Below are 6802 nucleotides of genomic sequence, written 5' to 3' on the forward strand. Positions count from 1 at the left end.
ACATAACAGTAAAAGCAGTAGCATTAGTTATAGCAACAAAATGAGTTTTCATTGAAAGTATCAGTAGCATAATGGGTTTTTGTTGGTAATAGCAGTAGCATAATGGGTTTTTGTTGGTAATAACAGTAGCATAATGGGGTTTCATTGGTAATAACAGTAGGAAAATGGGTTTTCATTGATAGTAACATTAGTATAATGAGTTTTCATTGGTAATAACAGTAGTATAATGGGTTTTCGTTGGTAATAACAGTAGCATAATGGGTTTTTGTTGGTAATAACAGTAGCATAATGGGGTTTCATTGGTAATAACAGTAGGAAAATGGGTTTTCATTGATAGTAACATTAGTATAATGAGTTTTCATTGGTAACAACATTAGTATAATGAGTTTTCATTGGTAATAACAGTAGTATAATGGGTTTTTGTTGATAGTAACATTACTATAATGGGTTTTCATTGATAGTAACATTAGTAAAATGGGTTTTCATTGATAGTAACATTAGTATAATGAGTTTTCATTGGTAATAACATTAGTATAATGAGTTTTCATTGGTAATAACATTAGTATAATGGGTTTTCTTTGGTAATAACAGTAGTATAATGGGTTTTCATTGATAGTAACATTACTATAATGGGTTTTCATTGGTAATAACAGTAGTAAAATGGGTTTTCATTGGTAATAACATTAGTATAATAAGTTTTCATTGGTAATAACATTAGTATAATGAGTTTTCATTGGCAATAACATTAGTATAATGAGTTTTCATTGGTAATAACATTAGTATAATGGGTTTTCATTGGTAATAACATTAGTATAATGGGTTTTAATTGGTAATAACAGTAGTATAATGGGTTTTCATTGATAGTAACATTAGTATAATGGGTTTTCATTGGTAATAACAGTAGCAAAATGGGTTTTCATTGATAGCAACATTAGTATAATGGGTTTTCATTGGTAATAACAGTAGTAAAATGGGATTTCATTGGTAGCAACAGTAGTAAAATGGGTTTTCTCTGATGATAACAGTAGTAAAATCGATTTTCATTTGGTAATAACAGTAGTAAAATGGGATTTCATTGGTAGTAACAGTAGTAAAATTAGTTTTTATTGGTTGTAGTAAAATGGGTTTTCATTGGTAGTAACAGTAGTAAAATGAGTTTTCATTGGTAGTAGTAAAATGGGTTTTCATTGGTATTAACAGTAGTAACATGGGTTTTCATTGGTAGTAGTAAAAGGGGTTTTCATTGGTAGCAGGAAAATCAGTTTTCATTGGTAGTCACAGTAGTAAAATGGGTTTTCAATGGTAGTAGTAAAATGGGTTTTCACTGGAATCCCTAATTAAGAAATGTATACAAATCTGCAGAACTCTCCCATCTTTTCCTAAGTGTAATCTACACTTCAATTTATTTTTCTTTTTTGTTTGTTCGTTAATGGATGTTGCAATGTAACAAAGTTTCCTTGCAGCTATAAATGGGTATGCCTTTCAGCTATAAGATTCTAACATAAAATAATACGCTTATAGAATTAAAACAAGGATCACCAAATAGTTTCATTTTTATAAATATATAGGACATTCACAAGTAAGTCTTTTGTTTTCTAATGTACTTTCAATTTTCTTGGTAACATAATTAGGTCATAATGGGGGGAAGTTACTGAAAGGCTGATGTTGAATATGCCTAAATGAACGGAGTTAAAATCAACATAAAACTGAATGGAGATGAAATAAAATGAACCAAAAATCAACAAAATCCAACCAAAAAAGCATAATAAAGGAACAGAAAATAAAGTAAAAAGATATGATTACTGAAAATTGGAATTCAATTTAATAATATTGTGTTTTTATGAGCTCTAGGAAATATCAAAATGGAGTAAACTATTAATTTAAAGGTAATTTAGCTGACTAAGCTTTTTATGTTGCTGTTGCTGTTGTGGGCTTTAATGTCATTTTTCAGCACACGTTAGGCTACGCATGGCAGCCAGTATTAATGGTGGAGGAAGAACCCGGGAAAAAACCCCGGGAACAACCACCGACCTACAAGAAGCTACTGGGAATCTTTCTCACATAACCAGATTGGCCGAATCCTAGACTTGAACCCACGCAGACAGAGGTGAGATGGCAGTGATCCATAACAGAGAGCGCTTTAGACCACTCAGCCACTCGGGGCCCCAGCTTTTATGTAGCAGAGCAATCAGTTATAAAGTGGAGGTAGGAGATGAAACTGCAAATATCTTGCATATAAAAAAAAACTGACTGTCTCAAGTCAATTGCAAATGTCCCTCATGCCTAAGTAAACTCTATTCAAAGATTACACACAATTTTGAGTAATAAAGGTTTAATATGAAATATGACAAAAAAGTATCCTTGACAAAGTTCAGTTGGGATGGCAAGTCTCTGCTTCAAAAGAAGCTCCATCAATACGAAAATAATTAAAACTATTGAAAGTATTTTTAAATTACTAAAAGTTACTTTTTAGGGGTGCAATAAAGCAAAGTCATGGTCCATATGGTGACAATGTTATGATTTTCCTTATTTATTCTGTGGTTGTGCAAATCTTTTAAGTAATAGTATGAAGTTTTGCACAGACTGAAATATATGGTTTAAAAAAATATCAAAGCACACTGAGTTCCTCAAAACTAAAGGGTCAATGATGAATAATTGAAACTGTTTTGGATCCATTCAACTCCATCTGCACCTGGTTTATTAACATCTGGGTCTTGTAAAATGAACTTGGATCCATTTTAGATTACAGCTGAGTCCTGTAAAATGAACTTGGATCCATTTTAGATTACATCTCGGTCCCATCTGGTTCATTTTAGTATAATGATGTGTGATCTTTCTAAACCATTTTCATTCTTTTCGCTAAAATTTTGTTTGGTCAACTTGGCATCATTAAAGATATCTAAAATGTAGCTCCATTAATTTTCATGCAAGCATCTCAAAATGTTGATAAAATTACCTAGTGTGTTTCACATATGAATGTTTTCAAACACCATTTGTATCAACACACAGAGAAAACCACTCATTCAAAACATACTTCTTTGAAGAATGGTGTATGTACATGTGATCTGCCACACTTGTCCTGGAGTTTTGACACAGGACTGAACAGTCAGTGCTATCAAGTGCAACAGGAACCATCATCTCCATCAAACAGGTTTCTTTAAGCTATTCTAAATTTCAACTTCAAGTTAGTTTATGATCTAGTTTGTCAAATGAATAGATGATGTTTGTTTACCTGTGACACACAACAGCTCCCGTAAGCACTTAGTCATGTATATAATATGGACTCTTCCATAAATCCAGGACCAGTATAGTAGATTACATGTACACAGGCAGTTATTGTAATGCTTGGATGTTGTTTTGTACTTGTCTAATGAATTACGAAATACTTTTGTTATGTTGGTAATTTTAAAAGTAGCTTGTTGCTAACTAACTTATTAACTAACTATATATATAAAATAACATGGTTTTTAAAGTGTTGGTATAAAGCAATTTGATATACCAACAGTACTGGTATATCAAATTGTGATCCAGCCATGGCACAATAATACACACACACACACACACACACACACACATATATATATATATTGTTGCAACTGCATGCTATCGATTCCTTAGATGATTAATTTCCAATGATTAACCATTAGCAACATATCAATATAACAAAAGAATATTAATAACCTGTTTTCTAAATGAATTTAACAAGATACACAATTCCACTGCAATCCTTTCTGCTTTCCCTTTTTTTCTCCCCCTCCCTTCCTCCCTCCCTCTCTCTCTATCTCTCTCCATGCATAAGGAACAAAATACGCAGAAATCTGGAGAGAGAAAAAGAATTTGGGCTGGACGAAAACCTTCAAACTGAACTTATGCCAAGTAACCATGAAGAATATGGTTCACCAAAACAATATGTGCACCTTGCGATTAATCTACATTGTTCACAATGATACAAAGCTGCAATAGCCTGTCAACACTATACCGTAAATTTCTTGTTTATGTGGCACACATACTGTAATGTATCTAATGCACTGTTGTTTTTGTTTTATTTCTTAAACCTAGAGCAAGGTTCCAAAAATTTATAATTAATTAAATACGAAAATGTCCAAAGGCCACTCCCTACCCCTTCTCTCACTGTGTTGGTTGGTCTATCAAGCAGTAAACTGATAAACATAGGGATAAACAATAACAAAAATGACTAAACCATAATTCTCCCTTAACCCCTACACCATATCTCTTTCTCTCTCTCTCTCTCTCTCTCTTTTTGGAACAACACAGAAAGCACAGGTGAAAATCCATGAAAAAAAGAACACAGAGGAAGGATTTCTGCAAGTGTCATGTTATGATGATGTTGGACCTATGAATGATGAAGTTAAATCAAACCTACCAAAGCAAGAGGAGAGAGAGATAGATATATGTAATTTATCAATTTTATGTCAGTAGTAATGTTAATTAAAGCAGAATATAGACTTAGATCAACTCTAAATGCATTAAATAATTTAATTGCCATTTGTTGCTTCGTTATTTTGTTTAGTTTATATTCCACACTAATTTCCATACATTCGCCTGTACAAGAATGGCTAACATTTTCAAGAAGCTAACCATGTCGTACTCTACTTTCTTCATTAAAACCACCCATCGTCTTTAAATCATAAGTGTGTCTCATATTTGTTTAATCAATATGAACAAAAACAGAATCTCAAAAAAGAAAACAAGCAACTTATCAATTTGCAAAGAGGCTTGTGAATAGCCACAAAAGGTACACAGCCATGTTTTGTAGCGGACACTCTGGGCAGAGATGTGAAGAGTTCATTCACTCAGTTAATACAGTTATCAATCTTAACTCCATTCAATGGGCAAATATCTGAATTTGTGACATAAATAAAATATATGTATAGTATGTACTCTGTATCTTTGATATACCATTCTTTGTATAAATATTTTTCATTAAAAGGAAACTGAGCAAACCTCATTTCCTTTTAATGAATAATGTATACATCTTGGGTTAAATCAATGATACAGCATACATACTAATAATATATAATACATGTTTGCAGCAACTATACAAAGTTGTAAAGCCAATTAAGTTAGAAAATTATGTGCATTTAAACAGTGTATGTATTTAAAGAGTGGATGGAATCTTGACACATAAAACGATTTTCCTGCATGAATTATTAAAATACAAATTATTAACATGGAGGGGGATATGCAGTTTTAGCAAAGAATCATAATTTTATAACTAAAATTTTTCTTTTTTAAAATATACACAATTCTTATTGTTGAAGTAAACTGTTATATTATTGCTTATAGTTGGTAAAATGGCTCCAATGAACCACTGTTTCTCATTATGCAATGAAATTCCAACTCTAAATAATATCCGACTAGTTGTTTTACTTGCTACAGAAAAATGCTTATTAGGGTCTACAGTTAGACCAGCAATTTCTTCACTGCTTTATTTCTGACACGACTGCCAAGAATAATGTCAGGGGGAAAAAAGGCGAAGAACTTCGCATTTTATGCTTGTAGCTGAATGTTGGCTTGTGTCACTTACACATGGTTATGGATGGAGTTTCCTCCCTTTAGAGGATGTACGCTTCTGATACATGAACGCTTATTGTATACGTGTGCTTCGTATGTATTGCATTGTCCTTGTATATTTAAAATTTGTATGGTATTTTAAGGGTGTAATGGACAGCCATTATTTTAACCAGAATATTTTAACACCACAGGTAAGCATAGCGTTTAATATATTCATGTGAACTGACTTCTCTGATTTGAATATTTAATCAGAAATTATACACGGGGGGGGAGGGGAGCCTTTTCATGTAAAATAAGTCGAGTATTAAAATATAAATTATAAATGAGATGAGCAGTTTTAGATCCATTATACAATTAGAAAAAAACAAACACATTATGATTGTAAGTACTATATGTCCGATTGTTTAATTAAATTGCTATATTACTGCTTACAGTCGGTAGAATGGCTCCAAGGAGCTAATGTTTCTTTTTATGTAATACAATTCCGATTTAAAATAAATTTTGTCAGTCTGTTTATCTACAGTAAACAGTATGCTGAAACACAGAGGAAATGACTGGAAATGTTGAAACGGTACGAATTACCTGGTAGGAATTACCTGGTACGCTCTAATTTCTTTTACCCATGCAAATCATTAATTTTCTGCAAGTCGAATTTATCTTTTCAGACATTTATGAAAACGAGACCCTAATTAGTTACCTGTAAAGTGTTTTTGAAGCCTCCCATCTAGGGGCGATAATTCTAAGTGTTCTAACAAATTCCTACACCTTTGAATCGTATCCTATTATCAACGGATAAGACCTGTCGTACGTTATCTTCATCATGTCTAATACTTTATTGGAACCCTCAGTTATCCAACACACACACACACACACACACACACACACACAAAATCTGTCGGGCATTTATGCGAGCACGTAAAGTTTCATGAATATGTCGGCCTATTCTGCGCACAGCCTTGAAAAGATGTAATGTTAATCAGAAATATAGAAATGAAATACGTTACTTTGGACTGTCTCTGTCAGCAGTTCAGTCGAGTAATTAGGTCAGGTTTATAGCTATATACAATATATAAACTAAGAAATGATTAAATAATAATTTAGAAAATGTATTATTTGATAAAATAAGCCAATTTATATTTTTTTTTAAAATACGTTTCCATAAAAAGGTTTCGTTTTGTAACATTTTTGGTTATATCGTCATCAATTTATAGATCATTTTTGATAGAATAATAACTATATTCATAACCAATTAATTATATTAATAACC

At 32.1% G+C, this 6802-nt stretch overlaps 1 protein-coding gene across 2 annotated transcripts in view; it reads right to left on the reverse strand.

The window, feature by feature from the left end:
* LOC149777685 (protein O-mannosyl-transferase 1-like) overlaps positions 1 to 6289 on the reverse strand; it is a 72705-nt gene extending 66416 nt beyond the window's left edge. The window contains exon 1 of one of the 2 annotated variants that reach the window (XM_089938728.1): positions 6233 to 6289. The gene's annotated coding sequence lies outside the window, so the exon portion shown is untranslated. Of the gene's footprint in view, positions 1 to 6131 lie in introns of both variants that reach the window. The other variant, XM_089938729.1, reaches the window with a different exon arrangement.
* Positions 6290 to 6802: the final 513 nt, after the last annotated feature.

The sequence above is a fragment of the Sinohyriopsis cumingii genome, chromosome 17, assembly GCF_028554795.1.
Source record: "Sinohyriopsis cumingii isolate HCF-2022 chromosome 17, ASM2855479v2, whole genome shotgun sequence".
Taxonomy (NCBI): Eukaryota; Metazoa; Mollusca; class Bivalvia; order Unionida; family Unionidae; genus Sinohyriopsis; species Sinohyriopsis cumingii.